General features: G+C 45.1%; 1 protein-coding gene across 3 annotated transcripts in view; it reads left to right on the forward strand.

Annotated features, from left to right (window-relative positions):
* LOC308411958 (ornithine decarboxylase-like) overlaps nt 1-23,815 on the forward strand; it is a 50,500-nt gene that overhangs the window by 11,654 nt on the left and 15,031 nt on the right. The window contains exon 1 of one of the 3 annotated variants that reach the window (XM_080906030.1): nt 21,243-22,854. The exons of the other annotated variants lie outside the window; for them this stretch is intronic. The gene's annotated coding sequence lies outside the window, so the exon portion shown is untranslated. Of the gene's footprint in view, nt 1-21,242; nt 22,855-23,815 lie in introns of those variants that run through there. 3 annotated transcript variants of the gene reach the window in all.

Genomic DNA, 23,815 nt, shown 5'->3' on the forward strand with positions numbered 1-23,815 from the left:
ATCCTGTTTGGTTCTTTTGCCATCAGAATTATTGTCTAAAGGCCGAGAAAGATGCCCAACGGATTTACTTTACCAAATGGACCATCCTGGGCTTGCGGTATTGGTGCATTTGATTGACCTTTGTTTTTATTGTTTGTTTTATTTTATTTTCACTTGCTACACACGGGACAGACATGACTGGGGGAAAGAAAAGGGAGAAAGAAAGAGAGGTAGGGAAAGAAAACAGTGGGGAAGAGGGACGGTGATAAAGGGCAAAAAACAAAAACAAACAAAACAAACAGACAAAAAATACATCTATCAATCACCTGGATCAGCTGTTGAGAAAGACAAAAGAGAAAACATGCAAAAAAAGAGAGCAATATAATAAACAACATCATCGTGACAATCTATGTGAATATAACAGTAAATACTAAATATTGAATATTATTGTGCAGCATGTAAGATCGACTTGATACTTTATTTCTATTGACAACGTTCAAAATCCGGTTGAACTCAGAGCTGCACTTGCACATCCATAGACTCTACAAATTTCATAGAGTTATTCAGAAGTTCTGCGTGGAAGCCCTGCAATCTGTGACATAACGAATGAAACAGTCCCCCCCTTCTCTCTAAGTAGTGAGTATCCGTCAGCTGGCTGTGTGACTGCGTCACTAAACCAAGATTGTCCATGACAATGACGTACGATCCTACGATGTCCATGGGGTAGCAACAGACAGTGTTGGGGAGTAACGGAATACATGTACCGCCGTTACGTATTTAAAATACAAAATATGAGTAACTGTATTCCGTTACAGTTACCATTTAAAAAGGTGGTATTTAGAATATAGTTACTTTGTTGAAATAAATGGATTACATGGCGGTATTTTCCTGTTTCATATTGTCGCGGGTCAGGACTGTTTGACTTTTGTTTGACAGCATGTCCTGTTGTTCCAGGCGGCAGCGTTGCGATTGCCATGGTTACAGGGTGATGCGCGCTCTGCGACTGTGTGTTTCCTGGGTGAGAGAGCACCTTTTTGTTGTTGTTGTTGTGCTAAGCTACAGAATGCTACAGGCATAGCCCTAAAAAATGTAGCCTCATGGGCAGTGTAGTCCGTGCTGCTGGGAGAATGGACTGCCATACCCGTTATGTGTCTGTGAGCACCAGGGAGGGAGGAAAAAGGAGAGTGGAAAAGTACGAGTTGTCACCGAGCAGAAACGGGAGATGGAAGCATGTAAATATAATAATAACCACTGCAGCCAAACAGAGTGCCTGACGAGCCCAGTTGTAAGTAAGCTATTAAGACTCAAGACTTTCTATGGTGAAAAATTCCATGGGAATGTGACACAGAGAAACCTGCCAAACACAGCAGAATGTGATGAAACGTATTTGTTGATTTCACAGTTCAAGTCAAGTTAATAGGAAACCTTGTCTGTGCAAGTTAACCAAGTGGAAAAGATACCTGAAATTCATTACTTATTATAATATATGAATGTCTCTCACTCTCTTCTTCTGCCTCACTGCATCAGGAAGATCCAAACCTGAGCAGTAACTCGACAAGGTGAAAGCAAAATGTGGAAAAACAGTAGTAATGTGATGAAATTATGACTATTAATTATCATGTCACATGATATGATGAGTGACAGTGGTGTAGCACAGACTCTAATGTTCAGTATGTTTCTGTTTGTTAGTTTAATTCATTTCAATTAAGTTCAACTTTCTGTATTTTCTGTATTGTCAGAGAATTCTCAGCTGTATAAATCCAAAATGAAATAAACTCAAAAACAACACTAAATTTTTGCTTCTAACACCTACGAATTGAATCCTCAAAGCTGTCCAGCTCTTACACTGCCCCAATTTAGCATTTGTTGAATTGTTCCTTCAATCCAAAAACCATGGACACTACAGTTTAGAAACCATTTTATGGAAAATACAATTTCTGGAGAATTTTGTTATTTATTTGCTAGTGACATAGAATCACTGCCATTTAATGTTTTGCCCATTTGTTTGTTTACACAGATAGTCCCATTGAGACTCAATGTCTTTTTTATAACAGAGACCTGAAACAACTGTCTGAAACAATTGCATTGTAATTCAATTCAATTCAATTTTATTTGTATAGCGCCAAATCACAACAAAACTCACCTCAAGGCGCTTTATATTGTACAGTAGATACAGAGAAAAGCCCAACAATCATATGACCCCCTATGAGCAAGCACTTTGGCGACAGTGGGAAGGAAAAACTCCCTTTTAACAGGAAGAAACCTCCGGCAGAACCAGGCTCAGGGAGGGGCGGGGCCATCTGCTGCGACCGGTTGGGGTGAGAGAAGGAAAACAGGATAAAGACATGCTGTGAAAGAGAGACAGAGGTTAATAACAGATATGATTCAATGCAGAGAGGTCTGTTAACACATAGTGAGTGAGAAAGGTGACTGGAAAGGAAAAACTCAATGCATCATGGGAATCCCCCGGCAGCCTACGTCTATTGCAGCATAACTAAGGGAGGATCCAGGGTCACCTGGTCCAGCCCTAACTATATGCTTTAGCAAAAAGGAAAGTTTTAAGCCTAATCTTGAAAGTAGAGATAGTGTCTGTCTCCTGAATCCAAACTGGAAGCTGGTTCCACAGAAGAGGGGCCTGAAAACTGAAGGCTCTGCCTCCCATTCTACTTTTAAATACTCTAGGAACAACAAGTAGGCCTGCAGAGCGAGAGCGAAGTGCTCTAATAGGGTGATATGGTACTACAAGGTCATTAAGATAAGATGGGGCCTGTAGATTGTATTGTCATTTTAATTAAAAATAATAATTGCAACAATAAAAGAAACATTGAAGGTTAGGTTAATTGAACAATCTAAATTGCCCATAGGTGTGAATGCGGGAGTGAATGTGAGTGCGACTGGTTGTCTGTCTCTGTGTGTTGGCCCTGCGACAGACTGGCGACCTGTCCAGGGAGTACCCGCCCTATGACAGCTGGGATAGGCTTCAGCGCCCCCCGCGACCCTGAAAAGGATAAGCGGAAGCGAATGGATGGATGGATAATTGCAACAATAAAAGAAACAATACTGTCCCTGATGTCCAAGCTTAGTTGAATAAACATTGGGTGCCTTGAGGGTTAAAGGAACTTTAACCATTTTTCAATGGCCAAACCACCCATCTGATCTTAACATAATAAAGCAAGCGTTTCAGTTATGAATTTTAAAAAAAACTTAACTCAGGAAGCATCACACACAAGCAGCTACTCATGGTGGAGAAAACAGCATCTGGTAATGTCCATGTTTTCTAGACTAGACATCATTTTGGACTTCAGTTAAGTTCTATTTTATTTCTATTTTATTTATGTATATCACCATTTGTGTAATCACAGTGGTTGTTCTTTAATAACAATAAGTACTCTGTTGGGATAATATGGTACTATAAAGTCACATTTCACAGAGCGAGAAAATATAAGTTAAAGTGTGACACTCTGTGATGGAGAAAGATGTAAGAAGAAAAGGAGAAGCCAATGAGAGATTATTTTCAAAGGTAAATACTGCTCATCAATGGACAATTTACAGCTTACTCATAATATCCCCAAAAGTTATTTGTTTCTGGATTATGATTTTATGAAGTGTCTGAAAAACAAATTTGAAGTAACATAATTAAGTGTTAATTACAGGTTGCATGAAAACTGGGGAGTTTAGTATGCTTACAGGCTGAAGAGGTATAGTGGCTAAGTTTACAGTAATGCACAGCAATGCTGAACTGATGGACAGTAGGCTCTTGTGTTCATGGTCAGTGTGAAGTTACAAGTGTGGAGACATCAAATTCAATTCAAAGGGCTGATGCTCTTAATGTTCAGTCAACCAAATTAGCTATAAGCTTGATGGCGTCTAGGACTTGGAACTTGGTCGTGTAGTTTGTGAAAAATCTGCTTATATTTTGTTGAATTCTGTTAACTAAATCCAGAAAGATCATTAAATCTTAGAGAAGCACAGGTCAGAGTCAGGTAGTGGTCAAGTGACCACAGACATTGGGTTTAAAAGGGAGATGAATCACCTGTTCTGCGCTCAAACATTGGTTCCTTCATGTCAGGAGCACCAAAACCTTTGCTTCCGTCAGCCACCGCTCGCCTCAGGTGCCATGAGTGTTTTACTCATTCAGCTTTGTTCATTCTTGCATCCTGGTTCACAGAGGTGGGACCAAGTCATTGTTTTGCAAGTCTCAAGTAAGTCTCAAGTCTTTATCCTCAAGTCTCAAGTCAAGTCTCAAGTAATGTCAGGCAAGTCAGAGTCGAGTCTCAAGTCACTGGTGTAAAAGTCCGAGTCAAGTCACAAGTCTGAAATTTTGAATTTCAAGTCCTTTCGAGTCTTTAAAAAAAAAACGAAAAAATAATGTTGCAGTTATGCTAAATGTAAATATTAGACCATGTAATTTTTAAATCTGTGTTTTTCTCAACACATGACGAAATAGTGAACTTAGAAAATATACACAAATTGTGAAATTGCACCTCTTTAGAATGCAGCTCAATTAAACTTAGCTCCAAGAATAATTTTCACCGACAGTTCTGAGATAAGCTGCATGTTATTCTTGGATGCGGTTGTAGGACCGGCTTTAAAATCGCATGACAAACATATCATATACATTAAAAAAACTGCATCACCAACGTAGCCTGGACAACATTTGCTAGTTAGATGAAGTCAGCTATCTCATCTTAGCATATTTATATGCATATTTATAATCATACGGTTCTTGGAGTGAGTGCATACACTCATGAAGTTTAGTAACTTCAGGTCACTGCAACAAGCCCAGGTACAGTTTACCGCCGGATGGGTGCAGGACCTTGAAATGCACCGTGTAGAAAGTAAAGACCATCGTACGTATCATAAGTTTACCAGTCTCACAAATTGTCTTCATAAATACACATTCATTAACCGTTTATTAATAGGACCTTTGAGCTCAACGGTAATTAATTAGTAGTGGAAATAATTTCTGGTTCACATTACAGAAATGTAGCAGTGACAATAATATTGTATGCTGTAATCGTACTGGGCAATTAGTGATACAAAACAACTGTTTTATCCTGTGAATAAAAGTATATGTTTTTGTCAATGTACCATAATAACAGAAGCGAAACGCAATATTGTGTCAGGACAATTCACTATTTATGCACAATAAACAAAGGAGCATAGCGCGACAATTTCTGTTCAGCGCCAGACTTGCTTGTAACCTAGATCACCAATTATGTTATGAAAATGACGTATTAACTACTAAAAAACACTGACCTTTGTGGAAATGCTTGGAGCAGACTAACCTGTGAGCTGGAGTGTTCTGGGACGTTATATTTGGTCTTTGAATGGCTGCAATCCAGGCCATCCGTCGCCTCTTTGTTACTTCGGAAACATGGCTCGAACAATTTCTCTTCAACGACGCAATCCGATAACAACCGATCTCTTTACCCGTCGGCTTCCCGTGGCTGTCATGCGACCGGCTATTGCAGTTAATAATACAACGGCTTCTTGACATTTTTGTGTTTCTTTTTATCGCTGTGTGACTGATTTCAATTGAAAGCCTGCGTGCGCTAGTACCTCTTGCCATGAGTTCCCAGAATCCTTTGCGGTTTTACCCCTGAATGACGTCACATTTTCAATCTCTATATAATATGCATGTTAAATTTTATATTTGGGGTAAAATATCAAGTCTTTTCAAGTAAACCGGTTCAAGTCCAATTCAAGTCCCAGGTCATTGGTGTAAAAGTCCAAGTCAAGTCACAAGTCTTTGAACATTTTTTCAAGTCAAGTCTAAAGTCATAAAATTAATGACTCGAGTCTGACTCGAGTCCAAGTCATGTGACTCGAGTGCACACCTCTGCTGGTTCAGCCTGTGGACCAGTCGTAACACCGGTTGCAAAGCCGCGGTCAGCGCACCAGGTGTTACTAAAGTAAGTATGTGCCTCTTCCAACCCATCACTAGCCTTTGCCGCATTTTGGTCTAGCCAGCACGCTACATGGGCACGTCGATTTATTAAGAATAATCAGTGTGTGTTTCCCTGATCGTGGCAGTCAGCTGATCAAAACTTGCTTACAAATTAAAATCTAACTCTCACAATAGAAATTATTATGTGACTTATTTCTAATTGTCAGGGGGCGACCGTAGCTCTGGGGGTTGGGAAGCGTATCTGTAACCGGAAGGTTGCCGGTTCGATCCCCGGGCTCTCTGTCCTGGTCGTTGTGTCCTTGGGCAAGACACTTTACCCTACCGCCTACTGGTGTTGACCAGAAGGGCCGATGGCGCGATATGGCAGCCTGGCTTCTGTCAGTCTGCCCCAGGGCATCTGTGGCTACACTTGTAGCTTGCCTCCACCAGTGTGTGAATGCGAGAGTGAATGAATAGTGGCATTGTAAAGCGCTTTGGGTGCCTTGAAAAGCGCTATATAAATCCAATCCATTAATTGATTCTTTTCTCCATGCTGTACTACTACTGCTGATCTTAGTGTTCTGCCACCATTACTCTGGGTAATAATTAAATAGATGTGTTCATGAGGTCATACATATAAATGTATTCATGCAGTTACACAGGCAAAAAGTCTCTAGTAATGCAAATTATTACTTTTTTTTAGAGAGTAAAAGCTTATGTTTAGGTTAGCGTAAGGGTCTCCACTAACCTAAACCTCAATTTATAGGCAATAAGGGACCTACAAGTTAACCCTTGTGTTGTCCACGGGTCATTTTTGTCCTCTAAAGAAATCTTTTGCTATCAAAAATGTATTTGTTATTCATCAAATGGGCTGAAAATAACAGAAGTTATTCATTACTACACTATGAATGATTGGAATAAGTTTCAAGTAATTTGATTTATTTATGTGGTTTTTATTGAATTTTATAACGTTGGTGGTCCTCGTGGACAAAAATGACCCCAAAGTACAAAGTGTTGCAAAGAGCCGTATTTTCACACCATACTGTTTTCAAACATCTTTGATCTTGGATCACTGATGTGTGGGGTCAAGCACTGGTCATAACAACCACAACAGGCAGCACAATGAGGAGGCAGGTGCTCTATATTCAATGAAATTTTATTTATACAGCGCCAAATCACAACAACAGCCGCATCAAAGTGTTTCGTATTGTAAGGTAGACTCTACAATAATACATACACAGAAAGTATCCTCAAAAGCCTCCATAGCACTGGAGATTTGCATACTTTGATGAGCATACTTTTTTTTACCATGTTGTGCAAAGCAATGACCAGTAGGACAAAGCACATATTGTCCTCTAGTATAATGAGGAGGGAGAATCAATGTTCAGGAAGATCCAGGGTTAGAAGATATAGAAAATATTGTCAATATTTAGAGCACATGCTACCCTTTCTCTGAAAAAGCACATCAGCCACCTGCAGAAGTGGAAGAAGGCTATGAAGTGAAGAAAAGTGATGAAGAATCTGAACTATGTTCAAGTAGGTTCTCAGGCATCCAGGACATGGTAGTCTGAGGAGCTTGGAGAGAAAGTGACTGGGCTTCTTGAAGTTTCTTGAATTTTCAGAATGTGAAACTGAAATAGAAGATGTGTCAGAGGACTACACATCATCCATTTCAATTATGATGAAGACAAAGAATCAAGCAGGAAAGAGGAATCAGCTGAGACAGAGGAATATTTGCAGTAACGTGAGGAAACACTGATCTGGTCTTCTAACCTTCCCAGTGACAGACGATGCATGACTCTCTCATGTGCCTCAGAGAAAGATGATCTACCACAGTCCAAGCACATGTGCCAGGTCCCATACTCCTTCAGTGGCTTTTCTACTCGAGTACTGAAAGCATTATACACAGTGTATTCTGCTTTTTAACATTCACATGCCAATGGATGCATCAGAGACCAAGTTGGGGTTCAGTAACTTGCCCAAGGACACCTTGGTAAGAACTCCAGACTAGAGCACACAGAGATTGAACCAACAACCATCCAATTAGCAGATGACCTGCTCTACAGCCAACTCAATGATGAACAAGGAGGGACAACAAGAGAGGAAGAAAAATGGACCGAATGCAGCTGTAGGCATATGTGGGTGTGTTGATTCTTACTGCCGTGCATCCAGTAGAGTCGCTACGGCCAGTTTATGACATCCTGAGTCTGGTAGAGAAGTTTTCATGCTGACACAAGATTAATCATAGAAGCACAAAAAGGACATAATTTCTTGATAAAGACACAATAGATGATCGTCGTTCATGACACAAACGTGCTCCCATTTGAGGTGTATGATGTGTGTTGGTGTTGACTTGACTTGAAACACAAGTGGGTGTTCCTCCTGCTGTGATGTAAGATCCTGATGTGACTGTATGAGCACCAAGTCCCCTTCAGAGGACTCTGTCCCCTCCAACAGAACATCCAAGTAAACCAGGGAACTTTGAGACAAAAACATGGGCAGCATGTGATGCAGGTCCAGCTGTACATGGAACATGCTCGTGTGCGATGGCAAACCGTCTGTCCTGCAGTCAGGACACGAGTTGTCCCTAACATTGCAGGTTTCCAAAAGAAAACAATCACCTGTAACAGCTTGTTTACTGTATATGCCCCTTGGCCTGCAACTGCAGAAAGAATGCTGTCCATGATGGGACCAGTGCAGAGGAATAAACCTGAGCTTCCTCCTGCACTTGGGTCAAATATGGACACGCCTTTGTCCTCATGAAAGTTTGCCTTCACTCAGACTCATGCCCTCCTACCATGCCAAAATATAGAAAACTGTCAGGCAATGAGTTGGAATAAAGTTGAATAAAACCTTGAAACACAGAGATGGATGATATTTTATACTTGTTGCTTCAAAGCAAACGGGGTCATTTTTGAGCCCTGAGGACCACAGGTGTGATTATGTGCTGCCATTTAAAATTTATAAATGGTTCAAAAAAAGAATTCTCACTAAAGTTCAACATACAGCACTCTGTATGTTGAACTTTAGTGAGAATTCTTTTTTTAATTTTTTTTTTTTAATTTTTTTTAAATATTTAATTTAATTAAATATTTAATTTTCTTGTTTTATTTTCGCTAAAAAACAGGGTGTATTTTTTGTAAACAAGGTCTGGTGGCCCTAAAATGTAAAATGTTGAGTAAATTTTGTGTTAATGTGTTGGTCTTAAGTAAAACTAAGGTGTAACACTGAATTGATTGACAATTTATACTTTTTACTTTAAAAAAACAGTCAAATGAAGTGGGGACATTTTTGACCCCTGAGGACCACCAGTGTGATTATTTGCTGCCATTAAAAATTTTCAAACGCTTGAAAAAGAACTTTCTCACTAAAGTTCAACATACAGCACTCTCTAGTTATTCAGATAGTCAAAATTATCTAAACAATTAAATATTTAATTTTCTCAATTTGTTTTCGCTAAAAAAACAGGGTTTATTTTTTGTAAAGAAGGTCTGGTGGCCCTAAAATGTAAAATGTTGAGTAAATTTTGTGTTAATGTGTTGGTCTTAAGTAAAACTAAGGTGTAACACTGAATTGATTGACAATTTATACTTTTTACTTTAAAAAACAGTCAAATGAAGTGGGGACATTTTTGACCCCTGAGGACCACCAGTGTGATTATTTGCTGCCATTAAAAAATTTTAAATGGTTCAAAAAAAAAATTCTCACTAAAGTTCAACATACAGCACTCTCTAGTTATTCAGATAGTCAAAATTATCTAAACAATTAAATATTTAATTTTCTTTTTTTATTTTCGCTAAAAAACAGGGTTTATTTTTTGTAAAGAAGGTCTGGTGGCCCTAAAATGTAAAATGTTGAGTAAATTTTGTGTTAATGTGTTGGTCTTAAGTAAAACTAAGGTGTAACACTGAATTGATTGACAATTTATACTTTATACTTTAAAAAACAGTCAAATGAAGTGGGGACACTTTTGACCCCTGATGGCTCACATTGTATGCAAATCGGGAGGACATCACAAGGTTAATAAAAGAATCCAAGTTAAAATGAGTTAAAGTTCAACATTATTTGTGTGAACGTTAATGAACTGTTAAAGTCAAATTTACGTAAAAAAGTGGGTGGGGAAATGCCTCTAACAAAACCAGCCGATCAAGCCGTTGTTTTGAACTTCTGGAAGTTCTCTGCAAGATCTTCACACTGGAGAACATGGACACTACAAAGGAAGGTAAGCCAAAAACTTTATGATCTGATGTGTGAACATGAACATTGGTGTTTGTCTGTGTAGATTCTCTGTCATCCAGATCATGGTAGTCTAAAGAGCTTGGAAAGAAGGTGACTGGAGTTTCTTTAAGATGTTTCACCTAACGCAGCGGTCCCCAACCTTTTTTGCGCCACGGACCGGTTTATGCCCGACAATATTTTCATGGACCAGCCTTTAAGGTGTCGCGGATAAAAACAACTAAATAAAACTAGTACCGGTACCGAAAAAAGAAAATTTATTCATAACACATGTGAAAAGACCCAAGAAAACAGAGTAAACGATAAAAACGATAACAAAATAACACTGAAAACCAATAAAAAACCCTGAAAACTATACATTTCACACCTGAGCCTCAACTCTCGCGGCCCGGTACCAAACGACTCACGGACCGGCACTGGTCCGAGGCCCGGCGGTTGGGGACCGCTGACCTAAAGGTAGGAAAGGAGGTCGGAGAACAGAAAATACTGTCATCCATTATGTATGTAGCAGGTTAAGATAGTAAGATGGCGCTGGAGTGACGTCAGCCTTTCCAAGTAACTCTGCAACACCGTACTTGTTTCTTAACTTTTAACTGTTTTAGACTAGTCTTTCAAACTTTTTTTTTTTTACCTTCCTTTAGTCACTTTACTTTCTACCTCTTAGATATACAGTAGTATGGATAACGCACTTTTTAAAACTTCTGGAACCAGCTCCTTCATCTACTCAAGAGCGGAGCTGCTGGCACTTAACACAAAGTAGTTCGATTCGTGAACGAATCGTTCAATACTCGAGAATCACTTTACTGACTTGTGAATCATGATTCACAAGCCCAACTGACTCACTGACTCATCCCTGTTGCTGTTAGCAAACTAATTCCATTAGTAGAAATATATCTAGCTTATACTTAAAATTGTGGGGGGGGGGAAACAACAGCCAGTTTCTTAACAAAAGCATTTCTGCTCTGAACTGGAAGAAAAACCCCTGAGTAGAAGCTCACATCAAGAAAATAGCTCCTCGGTTCACAGTAGCATCACTCTGCTAACATGCTAACAGCACATTTGAGCTACTCACCCCCTCCCTTCCTGTGCTGAATCGTAAGCGTAAGCGAATCACTGGCTGTATCCCAATTCAGGATTTGCAGCCTTAAAGTACGCATTTCAAGGCCGATTACGTCACAGCGGCGCGCCGAAGGCTGTCCCAATTCAAAGGCTGCTCGAAATGCGGCCCTGAAATGTGTCCTTCATTTCCCTGAATTTTAAGGCTGTGGCAGTGTAGACTTCGTGGCCCAACATATCCCAGAATGCATAGTGCGGCGGTGGGTGTGGATAATTCTGCCGAAAAAAAACGGCGGACGAGGGGCGACCGAAGAGTAACTTAGTAAACTAAGTGCTGAATATTATGTCACTTATTTATGTGCAAATGTTTAATAACGCAGAACATTAAAACATTACTGTTGGCCACATGTCGGCAAAGTTATGTGACATTAGTTACGTTTGTACTAACTTGGTTTTAAAGCCTTTACTTTAAAATATACGCCGTTCAATAGCTGAGCTTAATCCTACAGAGAATGATCAAAGCTCATGTAGAAAGAAACAAACAAATGAACAAAAGATTTTCTCCTTCATTTATGTTAAACAAAGCTGTATGACACGTTTCCAGCTGTTAGTATCATGGTTGATAGGCAACCTGGGCAGCGCAACGGAGGCTAGACCATCCCATTTCACAAGCCTCGCACTTCCGGCCTTAGCGGTCTTTAAGTACGCGGCCCTTGAGGATCGTTGAGGCTGCGTACTTTAAGGCTGCAGACCCTGAATTGGGATACAGCCACTCACTCACTCACTCACCCCCTCCCTCCTGGCGAACAGCTTCCTCTTCTTCTTGGTTGGCAACCAATGTTAAGGCGCATTACCGCTGCCTGCCTCACAGCTCAGTGGACATTTAGATGAGAAAATATATATTTGACACATTTAAGGAAAATACTAATAAAATACAAATAAACACAATAAATGTTTATTAAGCAATTTTGATAGGAACTTGCTTAATTTTAGAAATGTTTTTGCTCTTTTTTGCTCTATAAAATAGTTTTTTTTAAGAATCATTCATCTTAGCAGTAGTATTTACATGAAAAGAGAAACAAATTTGAGTGAAAATGTACATTTTTTGCACTCTCTGGTCAACTGACTCAGTGAATCAAATGACTCAAAAAACCCGATTCACTTTGGTGAGTGACTCATTAAAACTCGATTCAGTAAAAAGAATCAAATTTACCATCACTAATTGACACTAGCAGTAAATTAAGTGAATAACTCTGTAATTGGCTTATATTCTTCTGGTTTTCTCTTTCAGAAGTGTCAGGCTTGACACATTGAACAAGTAGTCCAGCAGCCAATCTCAAGTGTCAGACTCAGTACCTTTTCTCTCTTTTTTTGTATTTTATTTATTAGCTTACTTTGTTAAGTAGTTGTTAAATAGTATCGGCTCTATTCCTGCAACACATTGTGCGTTCAGCATATCCACGTTTATGTACAAGCTTGGGAACCTCCAAGCCATACTACATATCAGTTGACTTTTCAAGAGAAAAAGAGCAAATACACACCTACAACAAACAAGCATTAAAATGAGACTTTCTTTACACAAAAAACACTACCAGTTACAGCAAGTTAGGGCCCCATGCTTAGTGTGTCACCTGGTGAGGTACACATGACTAATGCTGCATCACCATCAGTGGTAGCCATCTGAGAGAAATATTTATAAACAGACATGGTGAATTGTACCACTACATGCAGATCATGACCATTTATGATGATCAGAAGTGAAAACATAAGTACAAGTAGACGTATACAAACACTTGGGTAGGACTGCTTGGTATAAATGCACTGGGTACCTCAAACAGCAACGCCTTCCTAAACCTAACGCAAGCATCTAATGAAAGTAAAACTATGCACTGAATGAATCTAGATTCAAAATGTGGCATCAAAGTTCAGTCTCATGATTTATGCTCCCCCACCAGCTTGTTGATAGCCACATTTAAAGCTACTATAAGAAATATAATTTGTACTTTTGAACAGCAATCTAGATCTATTGTGGACTTCCGAGTACAAACTTTTCTGTGTTGATTTTTGCTGGACTGGTCTTTGATAATAATCATCTGAATTTACAGCAAACACGAAGTGTCTTCATAGACTGAATGAAGAACCTGTTGTGTGTAATGAGAGCTTTATTGTTGTGTGACATAAGCTCCACAGTGATTGTCTATCTCTGTAGAGATACTAACAGAACAAACTTAACATATGAATTGTTTGGTGTATTAACAGAAATGGGAAGAAAGAGCATTTTGTGTGTGTGCATGTCATTTACTGAAGTCGCATATGCCAGGGGCCTCTAACCAAATATTGATAGAAAGACTAATATTACTTGTGGTTCCTGGGAAATTTAAAAGTAAAACGGCAGGCAGAGCCTTCATCTTCCAGGCCCATCTTCCATGGAACCAACTCCCAGTTTGGATTCAAGAGACAGACTCTATCTCTATTTTTGAGATTAGGCTTAAAATATTTCTAAAGGTTATAGTTAGCTGGACCCTCCCTTAATTACACTGCAATAGGCTAGGAAGCTATGCTGCTTGAGGTGACTGTTGTTGTGATTTGGCACAAATAAAACTAAACTGAATTCAAAATTCAAAACATCATCCAGTGCCTAATGAGCTGACTTCAACAGCTATTCTTTGTATTGCAGGCTGCGGGGCAGGCACTGTATCCAATAACCAAACAGTTAGAGTTTGGTTTAGATGACTGGGAAAACATCTACGCCAAACAAAGTCAAATGCAGCAAGCTTGTAAAACAGAGACGTTATTAGAGGGTGCAAAGAGAAGTAACCAGCATTTAGACAGAAAATGTCTCTCATGATGTCAGCAGGTACTTTTGACTGATTCAGTCTTTTATTGTGTATTATTTACATGGATAGCATATGATTTATGATTAGCATAATACCGTGTTTTAGCATCATCGATCAGCTGATAAAGCACTAGGTTACTTTTCACATACAGTATACAAGCACTCCTTTCCCATCAGCACTGCTTTGGTGGAGAAGACATGTGACCAATGTGTAAAATTTTGATTTTATTCACAGCAGAACACAGGAAACATGTTGAATGTTTAAACTGAGAAAATCTGTTTATCCAGCACATCCCACAGATAACTGGGTTGAGTCAACACCTCAATCTCATTGCTGTGCTCCTCAAACCATTCCTGAAGCATTGTGTATTCTGACACCTTTCTATCAGAACCAGCATTATCTTTTTCACCAGCAGCTCGTCTGTTGGATCAGACCACACGGTGCCACTCAAGCCTCGGCCACTCATCACCCTGTCCCTGGTTTACCACTGTTCTTTCCTTGGACCACTTTTCATAGATACTGACCACCGCAGACCGGGAACACCGCACCAGAGGTACAGATTTAGAGATGATCTGACCATTCCAATTTGACCATAATTGAACAAACTCACTCAAATCCTCATGCTTGCCCATTTTTCCCCGCTTCTAACACATTGAGGATAAAATCTTCAGTTGCTCCGCAGTGTGAGATAGTATGACTCAGTTTGAACACTGTTTCTGTGTTCTGTTGTGAATAAACATGGTTTTATGAGAATCATAAATATCTTTACATTGTTTTATTTACATAATACACAGAGTGATGAAGCTATTCTGGCAGATCTTGCAGTGTTAGTGATTCATGAGTCAATCAATTGTCAATAAAGTCAATAAACTCAAATGTACGGTTACGTTGTAACCTTGGTTCTCTTAGTGAGAGACTATCTCTCCACACCGTTACATATTCCATATGTACGGGGTACGACCCCCCTCTGGTCGTGGCGTGTGGATATTTCTTTAAGACACTGCGGCACGCCCGGCTACGCCCCACAGCTACGTATAAAACAGCTGTGCAGACGTGACACCGGTGATCGTTTGATCGGAACGCGTCTCCGAGTGGCCTCACGGTGGAGAGATAGTCTCTCACTAAGAGAACCAAGGTTACAACGTAACCGTACGTTCTCTAGCATATCGAGACTATCTCTCCACACCGTTACATATTCCATATGTACGGGGTAACTCTGTAAGACACCCCGCGAGGAGACAGTGCAACCGAACCGCCGAGAGTGAAGACCAAAGAACTATATACAAATACACATATGTACACACCACCCCGGTCAGGGCCAAGCCAGACGCGAAGGCCAAGCCGGGGGGTGGAGGTGCAGTCCGCAAGGTGCAAGACTGGCCTGAGCTGGTCCCGCGCAGGAACCGCAACAATCGGCCGCTCCCAGGCAGCCAGCAGGAGCTTGGCAGGCCGGGGCAAGGCTACTGCCGAAAGGCACCCAGCACCCGGTCCCCGAAGGACGGGCTGGAAGCCACATTCAAGCGGTAGAACCGCGTGAAGGTGGAGGCCGAGGACCACGTCGCTGCCTCACAGACAGAGGAGAGGGAGGCGCCTCTCCACAAAGCCCCGGAAGTGGCCACACTACGCGTAGAGTGGGCCTGAACGCCCAAGGGGAGAGGGACACCGGCCGAGGCATAAGCCTGGCGGATGGCCTCCACGACCCAGCGGGACAACCGGGGCTTGGACAGGGGCCTGCCAAGCAACCCAGGATGGAACGAGACGAACACCTGGTCCGTGGAACAAAATGGCCGAGTACGAGCAATGTACAGCGCCAGTGCACGAATGGGGCACAGGGCCCGGAGACGCTGCGCCGCCTCCTGATCCAGACCGCCAGTGGGGGCTGACCGCAACTCAACCGACTGGGAGAGGTGAAAATCGGAGAGGGACTTCGGCAGGAAGGCGGGGTTAGGCCGAAGGACCACCCCTTGACCGTCCGGTAGCCATCTGCAACAGTCACGATGGACCGACAGGGCCTGCAGCTCGCCGATTCGTCTAGCAGACGTAATAGCGAGGAGAAAAGCGGTCTTGAGCGACAGCCACTTCAACCCCGCTTCGTGCAGAGGTTCGAAGGGAGGGTGCGCAAGGGCACCAAGGACCAGGTCCAGATCCCAAGGGGGGACCGCGGAATCGGGAAATCAAGACGGCATCGGCGTCACTAATGTCTGAGCGACCGAGGCGAACAGCCTTAATGGCAGCCACCAGGCCACGCAATGTGGCGGCAGCCCTGCCAGCCTCCAGCTGGGACTGCAGGAAGCTCAGGATGACGTCCACCGTCGCGCCATGGGGGTCCTGCCCGCGGGCCGCGCACCAGGCGGCGAACAGTCCCCAGCGGTAGCAGTAAGCAGCCCTGGTGGAAGGCGCCCGAGACTCCTGCATGGTGTCAATGACCGAGGCAGGGAGGCCTAAGGCGCCGAGCCCCTCCCTCTCAGGGGCCAGGCAGTCAGCCGCAGCCCTGCCGGGAAAGGATGGAACAGAGCCCCCTCGGCCTGCGACAGGAGGTCCCTCCGAATCGGGAGCGGCCAGGGCACGCCGTCCAGGAGGGGTGGAATGGCCGAAAACTAGGGCATGTGAGGCCATAGCGGGGCCACCAGAATGAGCCGCATCTCCTCGGTCTGAACTCGACAGAGGACCGAGTGAAGGAGGGAGAAGGGGGGGAAGGCGTACAGGAGGACCCGGGGCCAGGGGTGTGCCAGGGCATCCCAGCCCAGGGGGGGGATCGTCGGCCTTCAGGGAAAAGAACAGGGGGCAGTGGGTCAAAGTTCTTGAGGCAAAGAGGTCGACCGCTGCCCTGCCACACCGGCGCCAAATCCCGACCACCACCTGCGGGTGGAGTCGCCACTTCCCAGGGCACGGGCCCCCCCTGGACAGCATGTCCGCTGCCGTGTTCAGGGGTCCAGGCACGTGGACCACCCAGAGGGAGAGAAACCTGGGGTGGGCCCACAACCACAGTCTGGTGGCCATGTTGCAGAGGGGAGGAGAGCCCAACCCACCCTGGCGGTTGATATAGGCAGCCGCCACGGTGCTGTCCGTCCGGACAATAACATGAAACCCCCGCAGCCGAGGCGAAAAAAGCTGAAGTGCCAGGAACGCGGCTCGCAACTCCAGGACATTGATGTGTTGGGACAACCATGGGCCCGACCAGCGGCCGCTGACCCCGCAACCCTCGTGGACCGCCCCCCAGCCGACTGGGGAGGCGTCTGAGAAGACCACGAGCCGGCGAGTCACAGGACCCATCGCCTGACCCTGTCGAAGATTGACAGGGTCCCTCCACCACCGCAGGGCCCGGTGGAAACCAGCACGGTGGACAGGTGTGACCGCTGCGGGCAGAGGCCGAGAGACAGCAAGCAACGCTGAACCGGTCTCATGTGCAGGAGAGCCAATGGGACCACCTGCACTGTAGCAGCCATCAGGCCCATGAGGCGGAGACACAGTCCCCAGCGCACCCGAGAGTGGAGGCTGAAGGAGGCCAGGCACGCCCTGAGGACCCTCCGGCGATCTGCCGTCAGGGAGACCAAGGCCTTGACGGAGTCCAGGGACATGCCCAGAAAGGTGGTGGTTTGGGACGGCTCCAACCTGGACTTCTTGAGATTCAGGCGGAGTCCCAGAGCCTGAATGTGCGAGACCAACAGGGCAACATGGCTGCGACACTGCTCTTCCGAGGAAGCGCAGATAAGCCAGTCGTCCAAATAATTAAGAACCCTGACACCCCGCAGCCTCATAGGAGCAAGGGCGGCATCCATGCACCTGGTAAAGGTATGGGGCGCCAGGGAAATGCCAAAGGGGAGGACGCGGAACTCGAAGATCCGCCCCTCAAACCCAAACCTGAGGAACCGCCAGTGACCCTGCCAGATAGGGATCTGGAAGTAGGCGTCCTTCAGGTCGATGGTGGCAAACCAGTCCCCCGCAGTGATGGCCTGACGCACCCTGGGGACCGTGGGCATCTTGCACTTCAGGGGCCGGAGATAGCGATTGAGGCCCCTGAGGTCCAGAATGGGACGGAGACCCCCATCCCGCTTCGGGACCAAAAAGTAACGGGAGAAGAACCCCACCCGGCGGTCCCTGGCGTCCACCTCCTGTATGGTGCCCTTCGATAGAAGGGACCCCAGTTCCTTCCTCCCAAGGGTCTGCCCCCAGGGCCGACCAGGCAACCCTACGCTGTTCTGTAGCCAGGGAGGCGGGCAGGACGGCCTGGCCCGGGGAAACGTCAGGAAGGAGGGGGGCGGCCAGAGGACGACTGGCCCTTGGCACCCCGGCCCCCTCTCCGAGCCTGAGCGCGGCTGCCGCACCTACGAAAGGCCTCCAGCTGGGTCCGGAGATCTTCAGGACCCCAAGTAGGAGCAGCAGGGGCAGGCGACACAGAAGCACGAGCCCGCCCCACCCTGACCGGACGCTTGCGTAAGCCCCGCGACATCTCCTGCGTAGCACGGCGAGTCTCCGTAGCCTGCTGGAGGAGCAGAGCCGCACCGGGGCCAAACATGGCCGCAGGGTCGACCGTGAGCCTCATGAGGCAATCCTGGTCATCCGAACGGAGCCGGGACTGAGACAGCCAGAGATGGCGACGCGCCACCCAAAAAGCAGCCAAGGAAGAGCCCGTGGCAATAGCCTGATGTTTCATGAGTGAGGCTAGGAGAGAGGACGTGGACAGCAACTCACTCACGCCCTCCAGATTGCCCGAGGTAGCCTGCAATCGACGGGCCAAATGCCGCAGATGAAGCGATAATATGGCCGACGAATTAGACAGGCAGGCTTGGGTCGCCATAGACCTATGCAGCCGAGCCAAGAGGCCGTCCATGGTTTTCACATCCCTATTAGCACTTACATCACCACGGACTGCCATTTGGCTTTTTCTACCTTTAAAACCCGGAGAGCAGCCAAATGGCTTTTAGCTAAGCTTTAGCTTCAGGCAAGTGGAAGCTAAATTGGCTAGTCATTCATATGTATATTAGGTTGTTAGCTGGGAATTCTGGAGGGAGGGGAGTGGGGGTGTGTGGATGAGGGGGTGGGGGAGCTGCTAAAAGCTGTGAACTTCCTTTTGTGTTTCATCTTGATGCATTCTCAATCATCCAGGGAAATAAATCTCCAAAAGTCACCAACTTGGAGTGTTTCAGTTTGCCGTCTTAGGGAGAAATCAACACACATGGGTGTAGGTCCTTTGTTGCTGAGATTTATTGATAAAAACAGTACAAAAAACCAACCATTTGTACACATATTTACAAATAATAATAAAAAGTGAGTGAGTACATTTCAACATTATACCAGTGGTCTGATTGATGCCACAATGGAGCAAATCAAGCAAAGACTGATAAGTTCGCTGCAATTTCCAGTGTGTGGGGATCATTGGTCACCAACTGCATCACGTGCTACAACCCTGGTCTACATATCACCGTTGATGAACAGCTTTTCCCATCAAAGACTCGGTGCTGTTTCCTGCAGTATATTGCAAGTAAACCTGACAAGTTTGGGATCAAGTTTTGGGTGGCTTGCGACCTAAAATCCAAGTACATTTGCAATGTCTTCCCATATCTTGGCAAGGACCCCAATCGTCCCACTGGGGAGAGACTTTCTGAAAATGTAGTAATGAGGCTGATGGAACCATTCCTAGACAAGGGCAGAAATGTTACCACGGACAATTTTTTCACATCGCTTTCACTTGCGCAAAAACTTCTTAGACTGAAAACCACCATCCTCGGCACAGTCAACAAGATTCGCAGGGAAATTCCTCAATCCACTAGTGGATTGGCTAGTCATTCATATGTAAATGTGGTGGAGCTTGCAAGAGAGTTGGCTCACTCTCATGTAGCTGAGAAGAAGGCAAGAAAAGAACAGTTGCTTCGGACGCTTCGGACGCTTGAGAGACTTCCAACTGCCCTCCAAGGTGCTCAGGAACTTTTACTCGTGCACCATAGAGAGCATCCTGGCGGGAAACATCTTAACCTGGTTCGGGAACAGCACCATGCAGGACAGACGAGCTCTACAGAGGGTTGTGCGGTCAGCTGAGCGCACCATCCGCTCCGAGCTCCCTGACCTGCACTCAATCTACAGCAGGCGGTGCTGGACCAAGGCCAGGAAGATCGTGAAGGACCTCAGCCATCCCAACAATGGACTGTTCTCTCTGTTGAGGTCAGGAAAGCGATTCCGCTCCCTGAAGACCAACACAGAGAGACTGAGGAGGAGCTTCTTCCCGCAGGCGATACGGTCTCTCAATCACACCACCACACAGTACTGACCCACACATATGGTTCTTACACACACACTGGACTTTCTGGACATTGTTTTTGCACAACACTGGTCACTATATTCTTCATTTCCAGTTAATACTTGTACAGCTGCTGTTATTGTGTATATATTTATTTATATTTAGATTTCTTCATACATTCTTATATAGTTCTATATTGTGTATTTTGTTGTACAGTTATTTTCAACTTTAATTTATATATTTTATCTTATTCTTCCCAGTTAAATTTACCCTTCATTCTAATTTGTGTTGTACAGTTATTTCATTTTTAACCTTAATTTATATTTTATTCCTTCCTAGTTAAATTTACCCTTTTTAATTTTGCATATTTATTTCCTATCTTATTCATAGCCTTTCCTTTTTTGTTTTCTTTAGGTCACGAGTAGTTGTCCAAGCATTTCACTACATATCGTACTGTGTATGACTGTGTACGTGACAAATAAAATTTGAATTTGATTTGATTTGGACACAACCCTCCACACCTAGTCCTGGAAAAAGAGCCATGTGTCAGGTCAAACACAAATGCAAGAACAATCATGCCACTGTGCGATGTGTTCACTGCTACAGATACACATGTGGTAAATGCAGACTACAGATACCATGGCAGTGCCAGGATTGTGAGTGATTGCTGAAAATGTTGAAATGTACTCACTCACTTTTTATTATTATTTGTAAATATGTGTACAAATGGTTGGTTTTTTGTACTGTTTTTATCAATAAATCTCAGCAACAAAGGACCTACACCCATGTGTGTTGATTTCTCCCTAAGACGGCAAACTGAAACACTCCAAGTTGGTGACTTTTGGAGATTTATTTCCCTGGATGATTGAGAATGCATCAAGATGAAACACAAAAGGAAGTTCACAGCTTTTAGCAGCTCCCCCACCCCCTCATCCACACACCCCCACTCCCCTCCCTCCAGAATTCCCAGCTAACAACCTAATTTACATATGAATGACTAGCCAATTTAGCTTCCACTTGGCTGAAGCTAAAGCCTAGCTAAAAGCCTACCAGCCATTTGGCTGGTGGTGGGTTTTAAAGGTAGAAAGGTAGAAGCCTGGGACTCCTAGTGTTAGGGCACGCCGCCCGCCCCAGGAGGGAGCCCGAAGGGGCAACCAGGGGGGCCAGGGACGGATCAACCGGGTGAAGGGACCCACAGGCAATGCGCTCCCGGCCATGCATGGCCGAAAAGCACTTACAGGCAAGGGACCAACGGTGCAGGGCCGCTGGGGCCTCAAACTGTGTGCACACCAGGTCCTGAAAATCAGGCAGCAGTGGCACCTGAGATAAGGAGCGCTGAGGCCGTGAAGCGTCATCAAACCGAGAAGGCGCCGAGACCGGCACCTCAGGGAGGGACAGCTCAAGCGCCCGGCACGCCCTCTCCAAAAGCTGAAAGAAACTCAACTGGCCAGACTCCGTGCCAGGGGAACCAGCAGGGGGCACCTCGGGAGACAGGGGGGAGGCATCGGAGGAGAGGACGGAGGCCTGGTCAACGTCCGCCTCCCCATAGTCCACATTCAATGGCACAGGCCCAGGGGCGGAGTCACAGGAGGGAAAGGCATGGGAGGGGCCCGCAGGTCGACAAACGAGGAAGGGGACCCGGCCCATGGAGCTGCGGGACCAGAGTCTACGTCAGCAGCAGCTATCTTCCGCACCTGCGCCTGAGAGGCCTGAGATGAGGGAGGTGCGGGTCGCTTGACAGAAAAATACCAAGCACGAGCGTCCCTAGTCCGTTCGGGCAGAATAAAACAATTCATGCACGAGGCAGGGGCTTCCCTAGCCAGCAAAGCATGCTCAGGACCCAGACACAGCACACAGTGCTCGTGCCCATCCTCCAAAGGCATAGGAATGCCACACTCAAGGCAAGTCGGGGAGGCGTGGCCCGCCATACAGCGTGGCTAGCAAGGGGCGGGGCCACACACCAACGGGGAAGTGCCGCCCTAGCCTGAAACCCAAACCCACTGTTAATTCCCGCAGGGCAGGCAAGCGATCTTCCTTACACACCTCACCGTCAGGGAAGAGTGGGACACAGCCTCTGCTGGCGGCGTTTATGCACACAGCCGCAGCAGAGCCGAGCGAGCAGGCGATGGCGTAACAGCAACGCCGAGCCGCGTGACCCCTATGTAGCGTGCCACAGCAGTTAGCCGATAGCAACACTGAAGCTGTTTACTTCCCGTGACTGTTTACCCCTATGTGTTATGCTGTCACAGCAGCCTAGCCGACGGCACACGCTAGCGATGCAAAGCAGTGTCCCCACCGGGATCAAGCAACACAGCAGCCCAGCTGACAGTAGTCACACAGCAAGCCGACGCCGCGAGCCGCCGTGTAGCCCACAGGCTAAGCTACCCAGCGCCCAGGCGACAGCACCCGCTCCGAGTGCCGAGCCTCCCCGCAAGAGAGGCCAAGGAGAGCGGGCCGCAGCAAGCCGACAGCCGGACCAACAGGCCGGGGACACCAGGGGAATACCGGGGACACCAGGGGAATACCGGGGCTACCAGGGGACCTAGAAGGGAGAAATACATCGCCCACGGAGGATGCCGAAGCACGCTCCAAGAGACGCGCACACACACAGCACTCTCAAGGTAAGCACTCCTTCGCACACACACACAACAAGTGGAGATCAACGATCACCGGTGTCACGTCTGCACAGCTGTTTTATACGTAGCTGTGGGGCGTAGCCGGGCGTGCCGGAGTGTCTTAAAGAAATATCCACACGCCACGACCGGGGGGGGTCGTACCCCGTACATATGGAATATGTAACGGTGTGGAGAGATAGTCTCGATATGCTAGAGAACAACACTGGTCAGCACAGTCACATCACAGCATGGTTGTGCATGTCATCTACCAGAGCTCTGTGCGTTCTGCATCATCTGATTCTAGGACTACAGTCTTCTCTGATGCTGTGCCTGAAATCTGCCAGAGCCACTCTTTCAGTTTGGGGTTTACAGCTCCTAATTTTCCTATTAACACTGGGATCATATTAGACTAAGGAAACACATTGAATTAAAAAAAAAAAAAAAAAGAACTTGATAAAGAGATGAACAATGAAAAAAACAGAAGGTCTGTTTAGACAGAAAAGTTTTTAACTGCAGCTAAACAGAGGAGGTTCTGTTCCTGAACACTAGGGCCACACACTGCAGGCCTCGGTCCTCTCAGTTTTCTGAGTAAAGACAGCGAGCAGCAGTGTATTTAACAGGAAGCTGAAATATTTAGTCTGGAGCTAAGATAAGATAAGATAACCTTTATTAGTCCCACACGTGGGAAATTTGTTTTGTCACAGCAGGAGTGGACAGTGCAAAAGTTATGAGGCAAAAATTAGAATACAATAAGAATAAATACAGTACACAACTGTACAGAATAGAATAAAATAAAATACTATATACAGTAGAATAAAATAAAATAAATATACAATAAGATAAAAATAGAATACAAATACAAATACTATATACAACTGAGTAAAAATACAACGATGACAGAAAGGATTATTGCACTTAGTATTATTGCATATGTATGGATGTGTGTGCTTGATCAGTTAAAGTCTTT

Source organism: Rhamphochromis sp. 'chilingali' (genome assembly GCF_963969265.1).
Source record: "Rhamphochromis sp. 'chilingali' genome assembly, chromosome: 15".
NCBI lineage: Eukaryota > Metazoa > Chordata > Actinopteri > Cichliformes > Cichlidae > Rhamphochromis > Rhamphochromis sp. 'chilingali'.